Source organism: Lynx canadensis, chromosome C1 (genome assembly GCF_007474595.2).
Source record: "Lynx canadensis isolate LIC74 chromosome C1, mLynCan4.pri.v2, whole genome shotgun sequence".
In the NCBI taxonomy this organism is placed as follows: Eukaryota; Metazoa; Chordata; class Mammalia; order Carnivora; family Felidae; genus Lynx; species Lynx canadensis.
In genome coordinates this window covers 39,856,983-39,871,938 of record NC_044310.1, presented here as the reverse complement: position 1 = coordinate 39,871,938, position 14,956 = coordinate 39,856,983, and the positions used below count along the sequence as shown (strand labels likewise).

General features: G+C 44.9%; 1 pseudogene; it reads left to right on the top strand.

Moving 5' to 3' along the window:
• The first annotated feature begins 13,421 nt into the window (after positions 1-13,421).
• On the top strand, positions 13,422-13,794 carry LOC115522356 (annotated as a pseudogene).
• The last annotated feature ends 1,162 nt before the right edge of the window (positions 13,795-14,956 follow it).

Below are 14,956 nucleotides of genomic sequence, written 5' to 3'. Positions count from 1 at the left end.
TAACCCTGTGGGTCAGGGTCTTTGGTTACCATTCCAGTTTTGTTGCCCATTTAACACCCACCTTGTTTCTGATGTTTAAGTGCCACTATCTGACTTTTGATAGTCCAGAATTCCTTCTTCCCATTGACACCAGGTAGCCCAGTTCCATAGCCGCATCTTTACCATCAACTTGGCTTATAGAGGAAAGCCAACACTGAGTTTTTAATAGTGCATTCCCTGTTGCTCCATAGTGCATAGTAAAGGGAGTGCTCTCTAGCCCTCTTACAGAACTTCGTCGGTGGCTGTCTGGTCTTGCATCATAAATCCATTTGAGCGTGCCCACTTCTCTGAACTTTCCGACTTCTTCCATAATACTCTGCCAAGGCAGTTATGGTATTTCTGCTTCATTTACTGTAGGCCTATGCCATCTCCAAGCTTCAAGAAACCACCCTAGCAATGTGTTATGACTGGCTTTGAACATCCTTGCCAGGATGTGAAGTCCTGAGTGAGAGGAGCACCTACTTCGATAAACTACTTCCTATCCAGCTTAATATTCTTCCTCTACCATGGCCCAGCACCCTCAAGATATGCTTTCATATATAGTCTTCTAGTTTCTCCTGGTATATATTAGTTGGTTCCTGCAGTCTGATGGTGAATAATCTATTACCTGCCATGTAACGGACAGTACTTCTCCATCAAACCATGCTGAGATCAGACCTAGATTTTGGCCTACATGTCATGGGTGGTGGGGTGGGGTGGGAGGAGGCAGGAAAACAATTATTACCTTGGAAGACAATTGCCTTTAGGAGGACTTCGCATGGTCTCCTGGCAATGAGAGGCTACTCCCCTCTATGTGGGGAGAGGAAGCATTTGTGCCAACCTACAGGGCTCAGGAAGATGTGGGGCCTAAGGTTCTCAAGTCAAAATACTAAGTCTTAGCGTCCTACTTCTGCCGCTCTACTGGGACTTGGACTTTGTCTCAGGACTTACTAGAGCTGTGGATTCGGTCTCTTTTGTAACTTAGTCATGGTTCCAATCAAGTCTTGGGCTGATTTTCAGCACAGTCTGCTCTCCTGCTGCAGGAGATGAATGTCTCTTTAAATTGTGCCATGGAGACCTTTTAGTTTTCAAATGTGCCCTGAGTCGATGGTGGACTTAACAGCCTGACAGATCATCTTTCTTCAAGGTAACACAACCTAATCAACTCCACAATCCTTATAATTACCATTACTTCCGTTGCTTTCAAGGGCTGGAGCTATGGCATGGTTGTTGGTTTTCTTTCCATTTCTATATCTGCCCAGTCTATCACAGGCTAGAGTCAGTCAGTCATTGTGCTGCTACAAAAGCATCTCACTTCCCAGCAGAAACAGGATTTTTTTTCTTTTTTTTTTTGGCCATCTAGCTGCCTAGTAATTTAATTCTAGAATCTCCTCCTGAGGCCTGCTTTCTAGGATCATTTCTGTTGCCACCTGTTTGGTTTGGGTTTCCCCAAGAGTAGATCTTGAGACATGAATTTGGGTATAAGTAGTTTATTTTGGAGGTGGTCCTATGAGGCATAGTGAGAGAGTACAGTAGTGAGATAGGAAATGGAGAAAAGCTAATAAAAGATATACTAATGAGTGGGTTACCTCTGGCATCACCTGGAGCTCAATCCAACTGGGGACCCTCTGAGAGGCAGTGAACTGTCCCACAGTGGGCAGTGTCACTGAACATGTTACCACAGGAAGTGGAAGGTCTTATCCACTGATTCCCAACCCTTCTTGGGAGAGGGTTGCCCCTGGAGAATTAACTCCTTTGCATTTCTGGCCTGCCTTGCACGTGATTCTCTCCAATACTAGAGAAAGCTCTCTGGCAGAAAGACATAGGTATGCCTGGAAACCATGCAGGTGACCTCTTCTGACCACAGCAACCTCCTCACTGGCATCTCCCAAAGCTCCAGGCTGACCATGCCACTGTGTGGTTTTAAATCCTGCAGTGACTTCCTAGGATTCATTCTCAGGATAAAGTAGCTACTATTCCCTGAGGGCCAGTGAAATGCCAGGTGTTGTATAAATGCCAGATCTTCTCTTGCATTAATAGATTTTATCTTTACAAGAGCCTCAACATTTTCATTCTACTGAGGAGAAAACTGAGTCCTAATGAGGTGTGAATGCCTGAGACTAGCACAGGAGCAACTTCATATTCCTGCCCCTGCCTGTTCCTCCTTTCTGAGCCCTCTCCTTTGTCCCACCCACATCAAGCCTCGTTCCTCATCTTCACACCTCCCTACCTTTCTACATGCAGTTTCTTTGTGTAGAATGCTCTTTCCTTTCCAGATTTTGCAAAAGCCTTCCTATACTTCAAAATTCAGCTCAAGTGTCACCTCCTCCAGGGAGTCCTCCTGGACCTGCTAGGCTGAGTTAGTCCTTCCTTGGTGCTGCCATAGTCTCTGACCTCTTGGTGTTCTTTCTGGCTGTTGACATGTTTGTACCCCTGCCTTCAGGAGAGCCTGAAGAAATGCTCAGTGGATTTTTGCCTAGTGAATGAAAGATCACCCCACTCATTTTGCCAGCTTGTGCTGTTCTCACTCTTTGCCAGCTTGTGCTGTTTCCACTTTTTTATGATCTTAAGTTTTCAAGGGCCAAGCTGTAGGCTTCTAGGAGGGCAGAAATCTCTGTTTCCTTAAAGGTCAGTCTTCCCTGGAGCCACCTGGGTGGCTCAGATGGTTAAATGTTTGACTTCAGCTCAGGTCCCGATCTCATGGTTCGTGAGTTTGATCCCTACATCAGGCTCTGTACTGACTGAACAGAGCCTGCTTGGGTTCTCTGTCTCCCTTGCTCTCTGCCCCACCCCAGCTTGCATGTACTCTCTCTCTCTCCCTCTCAAAAATAAATAAACATTAAAAACAAAGTCAGTCTTCCCTGGACTGGAAGCTTTAGGAGGACAGGAAACACAGTGGATCCTCTCATCATTGTATCCCAGCACCTAACCCAGGCCAGGCCTAGAGTGGAGCTAGATTACATACTGCAGAATAAATGAATGAATAATAAGTACTCTTTATGATGTACTCATCCACTGTGCTCTGTGCTGTGGATGGAAAGACAAACAAGGCAAGCAGGCCATGTCTCTGTTCTCAAACCTAGGTTCCTCCAGGAGCCCGTCCTAACACTGTTGCTCTTGTGCAAACACTTTATCTGACAGGTGACCCCATAAAGCACTTCCCAGGAGAGATGGGAAGTGAGACAGGCAGGCAGTGGGCCACCTGAGGGAGTGTCACTGAACATGTTACCACAGTGAGCAGCTGGAGCTTTATTGTACAGCCATCTGGGAACTTCAGTGGGGAACATGAGCTTTAGAGTCATCCTGCCCACAGGGTGAGGGAGCTGGGGTGTTCACACCCCCACTTCTGTTGGCCAGTGTTTGAAGGCTGGCACGTGTGTCTGGGGAGGGGGCGCTGCGGAGTGAGAAATGGGCTCCAGTAGCCAGAGGAGGCCCTTAGGTAAAGCAGTGCATGTGCTGGTAGTTGGAAGGTGGGCAGGAATGGTAAGAACGAGGGCTGTGGGTATGGAGAGTGACTGCTGCACCCAGTGAGTTACAGTCACATAAGCATGGCATTACTATCTAGCCAGCCTCCAGATGAAAATCCTGACCAGGACCAGGTAGGCAATGCGACTGAGAGAAATACTTGGGTTGAGAGCAGTTGCCTCTTTAAAAGTTGCACACACACCACTTTGCTGCTTCCTCTCTTCCTCTGACAGAAGGTTGCCACTAGTTTTAAGGAAGATGAGTGTGTTGGCTGTCTTTAATTTTGGTGTGCTCCTGCAGTCGTCTGACGCCTTCAGAAGAGACTGCGGTAGTGCTCCCCACCTCTCAGCTCCAGCCACTCATCACCATGGGGGGATCTGGGGTGCAGGGTGATGTGGGGTCACATCTGGTTTTCTTAAAAGAGAAGTGGTGAGGTGCCTGGGTGGTTCAGTTAGTTAAGCGCCCAACTCACAGTTAATGAGCCCTACCTCATGCTGTGTGCCACCACAGTCGACAGCATGGAGCCTGCTTGGGATTCCCTCTCTCCTTCTCTCTGTCCCTCCCCACTCTCAAAATAAATAAATAAACTTAAAGAAAAAAGGAAAAGAGAAGTGGTGATTTAGCTATTTATGTGAAATCTCCTGAGTTTAAATGTACTGGGTTGCATATTATCCTCCCCAAATTCATGTTTATCAGGAACCTCAAAATGTGACCTTATTTGGAAATATGGGAGGAAGGAAGACTGTGGGAGGGCAGCCTGCTGGTGTGAGGGGCAAGTTCACGTGCTGGTGGGAAGGGGCCAGGAGGGAGAGGAACTGACAGATGAGGAGGTGCATGGCTGGGGGGGTGGAGGTGGTTTGGGGCAGGAGGAAGGATCCTGCTTTTTAGAGGGACAGAAGGGCAAAGGCAAGGATGGTGGAGGATGTTGGCAACTGGTAAAAGGGGAAGCTGGGGGTCACAGTGGACTGATGCAGAGTCTGGGGCCACCTGCTGAGAGTGAGGCAAAGGGGTGAGGGTGGTACACAGGTGGTACACATTCACTATCAGTGGGCACAGCAGGGGCTGACCAGGAGGCCCCAAAGCTCACTTTCCTACAAAGGCGTCACCGTCCCACGAACACGTTCTTCTTGAGGTGCGTGGTTGGGGGTGGGAGGGGCTTTGTCCCCAAGTTATTGTTGCCTGAAAGACCAGCTGTATCAGGGTGTGTGTGTCCCCCTTCAACTCTACAAAGCCTGGCAGTAGATTTAAGTCTCATTTCCTGAGTATCAGCTGTGTTGGAGGCACTGGAACATGGCTCGTTTCTTTTACTCTTTGAAGTAATTCTGTGAGAGCATTATCATTCCTCTTTTAGAAATAATAACAGAGCTCCTTGCTTGGAACATCCTGTGTGCCAGGCTGGTCCTGTGCACTGGTCACCTCATTTCATCCTCCTACCCCCTCCTCCCCACCTCATTGAGGAAGAAAGGATTGCTGTTACCCTCATTTTGCAGATGAAGAGGGTAGGAAGGAGAGGGAGGTTAAGTATCTCATCCAGGGGGACTCAGGAGTAATCGGAGACCAGGCTTTCAAAGACTAGGTACAGCCCCTTTCCCATGCCAATGTGTGCCTCTCCCATGCCATCCGTTTGGTGTGCTCTTTGTCCAGATGTTTGTCACTGAAGGCTGGAAACTGTGGGTATGTGAAGGCTGGAAACTGTGGGTATGTGAGCGGAACCAGGATCTCTTCTCTTTGTCCCTGACAGGAACAGCGAGCATGTCCAACAGAACTCCCACCCCTGTCCAGCTCTGGTCAGTCATTCCCTCAGTGAGCTGCTTGGCCATGAAAACATGCTGCTGACCCCCCGGCTGCCTCTCCAGCCCAGGGCCTGGCAGCAGGCTGTGCTCAGTGGGAAAGGGCCGAACCAAACTTCAGCAACTTGGGCTGAGCACGCACTTTCTGCCCCCTGCTGAGGCAGCTGGCATGGTAGAAGAAAGGGACAAGCGACCTGATTTTGCATTTTGGCTCTGCTATACCCTGGCTGTAGACCTGGATGCTAAGTCATGCAATCTTTCCCAGCCTGTTTCCCCAACTCTAACATGGGGGGAGTAGTTCTCAGCAGCACTCCGCAAACCTGGAATCCAAGGGTGCCTCTCCATGTTGTGAGGATTCAACAACAAAGATAAATAATAACCCTTGGCATTTGTTGAGTGTTTACTATGTGCCGAGAGCTAGTCTAGCGCTTTGCCTGTCGTCTCATTTAACCCTTATAACAACCCTGTGAGGCAGGGAAGGAAAACAAGGCACAGAGAAGTTAAATCCCCCAGCCAGTAAACGATCTAGGGCCAATTCTGTGACTTCGCTGACCGTGTAATTTGTCATCCTGAGTTTCTTCATCTCTGAAATGGGTTCATTATACTTACATCGCAAGGTGAGCCAGCGGCACGCTGCACAAGTGAGGAATTCTCTCACTGTGAGCAGTGCTTCCTTCCTTTATAGTTCTGGGGCCTCCAGGCTCTCCCTGAGTGCCGGGCTGTCAGTTTCCTCGCCCCTCTCTCCATTTTTCTGCCACCTCTTTTTTGTGTACTTTGTATCCCTCTCTAGGTCTTTCTCCCAGTCTCCTACCCTCTCCCACCCCCATCCCCAAGGCCCTCTCGGTTTTCTCCGCCTGTCCTCTGCTGCCCCTGTGTGGCTAGAGCTGGAAAGGCCGCTCCTCGCGGCGCCACCCCTTCCAGGCCGCGGCGCAGCTGAGGACGCAGCTGGAGGTGAGCGCGGGTGCATCCAGATGCGGTGCTCGCGCTGGGGACTCGCTCTCTGCATCCGACTGGCAGAGGGTCTGGGTTGGGCACCGAGCCTTAGACTTGACTCACCCCTGGATCTATCCTGACTTCGTGTTGGTGCGGGGGACAGATGCCTGGTTCTAACCTAGGATCTAAGCGAGCCCCTCCGGGAGTAGCCTCTTTCAAATCTTCAGCCCCAAGGAGGGCCTTGGCCTTCGTGCTGTGCGCGTACCTGCCGCCTCTAGGATTTGGTGAAATTTGAGCTCCAGAACTATCATAGTCTTTTGCTAGCTTTTTTCGCCCTGCGGACCCTTCCAATACACACCAGGTGCTCTCCATCTTTAATAGTTGCTGTTGGAAGGTTAAAAACGCGTTCGGAGAGGAATGCTTTCGCCTTCATGGCACATTGCCAATGAGCAGCATCTCCTATTATTTTTCTTACACCGCCCAGCTCCTTCTCAGAGCTTAGTTATCTTCCCGTCAGAAACCTGATAAATATCCCATTCTTAAATTGTTTTACATGGTTTCACAACATTTAACTCTTTCATGTGCTTAAATATATTTTAAAATTGCACAAGAAATATATGGTCATTGTAGAAAGATTAGAGAACATAACAAAGGACTTCCAATTAAAGATGACAGGTTGGATACACATGCTCTTTCCTGAAACTCCAGGAAAAATGACAGCGGATGGTTTTATTAAAATATTTAAAGCCACAAGGACAAAGGGAACAGGAGACAAGATGACAGCAGCTTTTGGAAGCTGGGAGTGGAGCTCAGACATTTAGCTCGACAGACTTGGAAAGGTGCATCTTAAACCGCAGTGGGTTTGCTAGATTTACAAGCAGCCAGATTCTACCTTGGGAACTCCGAAAAGGCTCAGGCACTTCTAGAAGTAGGTGTGGCTGAAAGCCGAGAGCAGTTAGACCCCCTGGTTTCTTCCCCCTGAGCCCAGACTACCCCCTCCCCCAACCTGGGCAGAGGACTGGAGGTTTATTCTTTGGAGAGGGTCTCTGGCCTGGGAGGAGGGGACTTGAGGGTGGGAAAACAGGAGATTAAGTGAATGTTGAGTCCCCAGCACAACACCACTTTCCCTGCCCCATTCAACTCCTGGCACCTGGCAACCAGGCAGACACCTCTAGGCAGGAGAGTGGAAGATGAAACTGGGAAGAGGGGTGGCGCCTAATGAAGTGGCCCCAGCAGGCCCCCTCCCCCAGGCCCATTGTCCACACCCCCGACCTATGCGCACACAGCTCCCAGTCAGCTTTAGAATTTTTCTTAACTGTGTGGAGTGGTTTTTTTTTTTTTTTTGGCCTAATTTCAGACTTAGAGAAAAATTGCAAGAATTCCTGTCTACTCTTCACCAAATTCCCCTAATATCAACATATTATTTTTTCACTGAACATGATGCCCCTTTGCCCCTGAATAATTCAGTGTGTTTCTCAAAACTGAGGACATTCTTTTTAACATTGAAATTAACATTGATTCAGGGCTATTATATCTACAGACCTTATTCAGATTTAGCCAACTGTGCCAATAATGTCCTTTAGAGCAGAAAATCCCAGATCATGTGCTGCATTTAGTTGTCATGTCTCTTTAGGCTCCTTTAATCTGAAGCAATTCCTCAGTCTTTCTTTGCCACATTGACATTTTTTCAAGAGTACAGGACAGGTATTTTGCAGAATGTCCTTTAGTTTCAGTTTGTCTGATGTTTCCTCCTGAGGGAACCGTTGACAGCAATATCACACAAATGATGTTGTGTTAGTTCACATGTCAGGAGGCACATGACGCCCATTTATCCCTTTGCCAGTGATGTTAACTTTAATCACCTGCTTAAACGAGGTGTCTGCCAAATATCTTCAGTGTAAAGTTATTGCTTTTTCCTTTGTAATTAATAAATATTCATTATCCACCAGTTTTCAAATCATCGATTATTCTTGCCTGAATCAATTATTATACAGATGTTATCTGGAGATAATTTTCTAATGCCACCATTGCCTTTTATATTTATTAGTTATTTTCCTGGTACAAGGAAGAGCTTTCCCTCTCTTGCTATTTATTTATTTATTTATTTATGAAGTTGTATTAATGTCATCTCATGGATTTTATTTCGATCAATGAGTTATATATAGTCTTACTATATATATGTATATTATGAAATATTATGCTCAATATATTATGCTGTATGTGCATATTATGCTCAGTTCATTCTAGATTTATCCACCGGGAGCCCCTTTCTGCTGCCCCTTATGTCCATCGTAAGATGGACTTTCTGGCACTTTCTTGCATAAGGGGATATTCTCGACTCATCTACTACTTTCTCTGCCCTAGTTTGGGAATCAGCCATTTCATCAAGGAGGCTTGTTCTTTTACTAATGCCTCACGTAGAGACAGCAAAGACCCTCAGAGAGCCAAGGAGAGCATCTACTAGAAAAGACAGAGACAAAACAAAACAAATGAACAAACAAAAAGATAAAAGCTATGTGGCAGAAAGAGACTAGGTGGGGAGGTAAACACTCTAAAAAAAAAATCCAACACTCTATCATGAATATTTTCAGAGAATCAAGAGGAGTTATTGAATCCACTAGAGAAGAGAATGCCATAAAAAGAATGATCAGGAAGAAAAAAGTCTTGGATGTTAAATATCGGAGAGCATAAATGAAAAAATCAGTTGAGGAGGTATGAGACAAATCTGATGAGATACTTTGAAAGGTGAGGCAAAAAGACAGAGATGGAAAACGAGAGCAAATATATACCAAGGTCCAAACTCTGAAAGGTGGGAGTCTTAGAAAAAGGTCCATGGTAAGAGTGGGTGGGTGTTGGTAGATGTTGGCAATCTCTGCCTTTTTAGAACTAGGGATATAGCTGTTGCTTTGGGTATGTGAAGGCTGTTGAGCAGCAGTATGCTGGCAAATTTTTAACAACCAGCTCTCCAAAAATGTGTGCATATGCCTGCATCCATAAGTTCATTATACATTTTACTAATATGAGTAACAAAATTTATGGTGGTGACATATACAATATTCTTTTTTTTTTAGGTTATTCATTTATGTATTTATGTATTTATTATTTTTTTAATATATGAAATTTATTATCAAATTGGTTTCCATACAACACCCAGTGCTCATCCCAAAAGGTGCCCTCCTCAATACCCATCACCCACCCTCCCCTCCCTCCCACCCCCCATCAACCCTCAGTTTGTTCTCAGTTTTTAAGAGTCTCTTATGCTTTGGCTCTCTCCCACTCTAACCTCTTTTTTTTTTTTTTTCCTTCCCCTCCCCCATGGGTTTCTGTTAAGTTTCTACAATATTCTTTATCATAAATTCTATCTAGCTAATTGATTCTCGTAGAATACTTCCACTGACTTTTGCCAAACTCTTATATCTGTAACTGATAGTTGCGATTCAACCATAATTTGACAAATGGAGTTGCATTCCAATGTGCTTTTTTTCATATAAATTTATTGTCATTAGATCTGATACATGTTCTTCTGTAAAACTGTTTCTCAAACCTCATATAAATTATAGTCATTAAGTTTAAACCTCTTCAGCTTCACCACTACATATTTTGAAATTTCACCTCTTTTTTTTAAATTTCAAATTTTTATTTAAATTCTATTTAGTTAAACATGTGGTATAATATTAGTTTCAGGAGTAGAATTTAGTGATTAATCACTTACATACAACACCCACTGCTCATCACAACATGTGCCCTTCTTTTTACATTTTTTTTAACATTTATTTACTTTTGAGACAGAGAGAGACAGAGGATGAACGGGGGAAGGTCAGAGAGAGACAGGGAGACACAGAATCTGAAACAGGCTCCAGGCCCTGAGCTGCCAGCACAGAGCCCAACGCGGGGCTCAAACTCACCAGCCGTGAGATCATGACCTGAGCCGAAGTCGGACGCTTAACCGACTGAGCCACCCAGGCGCCCCAACATGTGCCCTTCTTAATACCATTAACCCATAATACTATTAACCCATAATACTATTTAACCCATTCCTGCCCACCTCTCCTCCAGTAACCTTCAGTTTGTTCTCTATTGTTAAGAGTCTATTTCATGATTTGCCCCTCTCTTTTCCCCTATGTTCATCTGTTTGTTTCTTAAATTCCACATGAGTGAAATCATATAGTATTTGTCTTTATCTGACTGACTTGTTTCACTTAGCATAATACACTCTAGCTCCATCCATGTCACTGCAAATGGCAAGATTTCATTCTTTTTGATGGCTGAGTAATATTCCAGTGTGTGTGTGTGTGTGTGTGTGTGTACCATATCTTCTTTATCCATTCATCAACTGATGTACATTTGAGCTCCTTCCATAATTTGGCTATTGTTGATAGTGCTGCTATAGACATTGGGGTGCATGTGCCCCTCTGAATCTGTATTTTTGTATCTTTTGGATAAATACCTAGTAGTGCAATTGCTGGGTTGTAGGGTAGTTCTATTTTTAACTTTTGGAGGAAACTCCATACTGTTTTCCAGAGTGGCTGCACCAGTTTGTATGGAATTTCACCTCTTTGTCAATGATGTGAATGACTTTTTTTGCTGCATTAGATAGTAGTTTTCAAATGCTGGAAAAATATTCCCTCAATAATCTGTATGATTTATAATGTGGTAGCAGCTATAGATCTGACATGTTTATAATCTGCATTATTAACATTTTCCCCACACGTTCTTATGTCTAGACCAGAAATCAGCCAACTCCTTCTGGAAAGGGCCAGATAGTAAATGTTTTAGGCTTTGTGAGACTCATATGGTCTCTGTTGCATATTCTCCTTTGTTATATCTTTTTCAACATTTTTAAAATGTAAAAATCATTCTTTATTTATTTATTTATTTTTTTATTTTTTTATTTTTGGGACAGAGAGAGACAGAGCATGAACGGGGGAGGGGCAGAGAGAGAGGGAGACACAGAATCGGAAACAGGCTCCAGGCTCCGAGCCATCAGCCCAGAGCCCGATGCGGGGCTCGAACTCACGGACCGCGAGATCGTGACCTGGCTGAAGTCGGACGCTTAACCGACTGCGCCACCCAGGCGCCCCGTAAAAATCATTCTTAAGTCACCATACAAAAATAGCATATTGGCTGTGGTTTGCTGATTCCTGGTCTAGACAATTAACAAAACAATAATTCAAGCCTGATGCTGTAATGTTTGCTAATTTCTGTGGTGTAAATACTCTCAGCATGGCTAATTTCAAGCTATCCCTGAATATGCTGGGGACTTGGGGAGTGATGTGAATTTGCATGCCATTATGTAGCATTTGTGCTATGCAGACACTGTAGATTTAAATCACCTCAACAGTATAGCCAGCAGCAGAATGTAATAAAATAATTAGGAAGTAATACATTTTGAGTATGTATCATCTTTGTTTTTCTTTACAGCTTATTTAATTGTGAATGGATATAATTTAATTTCTAGTAATGGTGGTGTTTAGCAACTGGGGAGCAGGCGAGGGGGTGGCAGAAGTCTGGTAGGGTGTTAGGGTGGGTTTAGTCTCTAATCAAGGTCAGAATTCAGTCTGTGACCTTCATCATAGCTCAGTCTTTGAGGGGCTCTGTCTGGGGTTAATTTTGGGGCTCAGTATTTGCCTGAGAAAAGTTGAGTATCTCTCCTGGTGAAGCAGACTGGCCCCTGCAAAACTGCAGTTTCAAACCCAGACCTCTACATTTACAAGTCAAGGAACCATGTCACAAATCCCAAGGCTAAGAAGAGGCTCAGAGTTAATGTGGCTCCCCACCCCCACGCGCCACTTCTGGGTGAAACTTCTCCTCCTGTTATCTCTGCATCTCCCACTAGAGGGCAGCAGAGACCTGACTAAAAAGGAAAATGTGTCCCGGAACCTTCACCCAGGACTCCCCACCATCTGAGGGCGGGGAGGTTTCCCTCTTTACTTGCACCACCACCTAGGTTCCTGGCTCAGCTTCTAGGATCATGGAGCCAGACTCTGGAAACCCGGCTGACCCTGACCGTTAACCCTTTGCTCTCCTCAGCCCTGTCCCTGTCTCTGTGGCTAAATCATACACTCTGGGAGGTTGAAGTGGGATTGATTACGTTTGTACTCCCAGTGCCTGGCATAGAGCCCAGCACTGAGTGAGTGCTTAGGAAATGTTTATTGAATCAGTACTTAGAGGGTGGGGCAATGCAGTATATGGAAAAGAACCTGGTTTTAGACATGATTTAAAGTCTAGCTCTAGCTGTGTGACCTTAAGCAAATCAAGTAACCTGTCTGAGCCTTTGATTCACTATTTGTAAGAGGGAACACTGGTATCTAACTTGAAGTTCTGTTGTGAGGATTGAATGAAATGACAAGGGGGTAGAGCCAGTATACACTAGATGCTTAATAAGTGGAGAAATTATTATGATGTAGTTTTGAGGAATGGTAAGTAATCAGATGTGGATAAAAGAATAGATGGGAGATGGAAGATGTGATTGCCAGAGGAGGCTGAAGGTCATGAAAAAGCCTGAATGTCATGTTGAGGACATAGGGTTTTCTGTCTACAACAGAGAGCGCCTGAGGTATTCTTCAATCTACTTGGTGAGATGAAACCAAGACACAGCAAACCTCTTGTCTCAGCTCCTTGGCACTCTTACTTATTGCAAACACACACACACACACACACACACACACACACGCATGTGCACACACACACACACAGCCATACACACGTACTTCATTTGGAAATTACTTCAAATTATGGAAGAGTTGCAAATATAGTAGGAAGGCTACTATATATACTTCTTATCCAGAAGTACCTATTGTAGGGGCGCCTGGGTGGCGCAGTCGGTTAAGCGTCCGACTTCAGCCAGGTCACGATCTCGCGGTCCGGGAGTTCGAGCCCCGCGTCGGGCTCTGGGCTGATGGCTCAGAGCCTGGAGCCTGTTTCCGATTCTGTGTCTCCCTCTCTCTCTGCCCCTCCCCCATTCATGCTCTGTCTCTCTCTGTCCCAAAAATAAATAAACGTTGAAAAAAAAAAATTTTAAAAAGAAGTACCTATTGTAAATTGTCAATTTGCTTTATCATTTCCCCCCTCCCTCTCTCTCTTTGTATATTGTTATTTCCATTCCATATGAGAGTAAGTTGCATACACCGTGACCCTTTGCCTCTAAATACTTGAGTGTAGACTCTGCGTGTTCTTTCTCGCTGCTGTGGCCACTCCGGTTCCTTCTCACCAGACATGCCAGTTGTCGAGCTGGACACGAACTTGCCCAAAACAGCGGCGTGCCCACAGAACTGGTAGAGCGACTCGGCACAGCCAGTGCAGCCATCCTGGGCCAACCTGAAGACTATATGAGCATGATGGTGTGACCAGGTCTGGCCTTGGTGGTGAACAGCTCCACTGAGCCCTGCGTGCAACTGCTCATCTCTTCCATCCCGTGTGGAGGACACTGCAGAGGAGAACTGCAGTCACAAAGCCCAATTCTTCAAGTCCCTCACCAAGGAGCTGGACCTGGGCCAGGATCCGATAATTATCTGCTTTCCCCCCCTGGAACCCTGGCAGATTGGCAAGAAAGGGACAGTCATGACTTTTCTATGATTGGCACAGAGGGCATCTGTGAGCTGCCTGCCCCTTGCAGAGAGTCCTCCTGGTAGAGGAAGGGCCTGGTGGATACCAGCTTCTGAAACCCTTCATGCAGATGTGCCAGTGACATTACAGTCCTCCTCTTCTCACCCGCATGTCAAATAAATGAAGAAAGCTTTGTTTTTCATAAACAAATAAATACTTCAGTGTATACTTTTGAAGGGTAAGAATATTTTCTTACATAAGCACAGGACAGTTAACAACTTTAGTAATTTTGTCATTGGTAAGATGCTTGTATCAATTATGACTATGTCAGCAGGAATAATGGCCCCCCCAAAGATGTCCACATCCTAAATAAATTTGGGTTGTTTTAAGCCATTAAATTTGTGATTATTTGTTACAGCAGCAATAGAAAATTAACACTGATAGTTTCATCAGTTCTGACTGTATTCCCATTTTGTCAATTGACCCAGTAATATTCTTTTTTTTTAATTTATTTTTTAAAATTTACATCCAAGTTAGTTAGCATATAGTGAAACAATGATTTCAGGAGTAGATTCCTTACCCCCTTACCCATTTAGCCCATCCTCCCTCCCACAATCCCTCCAGCAACCTTCTGTTCTCTTTATTTAAGATTCTCTTATGTTTTTGTCTCCCTCCATGTTTTTATATTATTTTTGCTTTCCTTCCCTTATGTTCATCTGTTTTGTATCTTAAAGTCCTCATATAAGTGAAGTCGTATGATATTTATCTTTCTCTGACTGACTAATTTTGCTTAGCATAATACCCTCTAGTTCCATCCACGTAGTTGCAAATGGCAAGATTTCATTCTTTTGGATTGCCGAGTAACACTCCATTGTATATATATACCACATCTTTATCCACACATTCATCGATGGACAATTGGGCTCTTTCTATACGTTGGCTATTGTTGATAGTGCTGCTATAGACATTGGGTGCATGTGTCCTTCGAAACAGCACACCTGTATCCCTTGGATAAATACCTAGTAGTGCAATTACTGGGTTGTAGGGTAGTTCTATTTTTAATTTTTTGAGGAAACTTCATACTGTTTTCCAGAGTGGCTGCACCAGTTTGCATTCCCACCAGCAGTGCAAAAGAGATCCTCTTTCTCCAGATCCTCGCCAACATCTGTTGTTGCCTGAGTTGTTCATGTTAGCCATTCTGACAG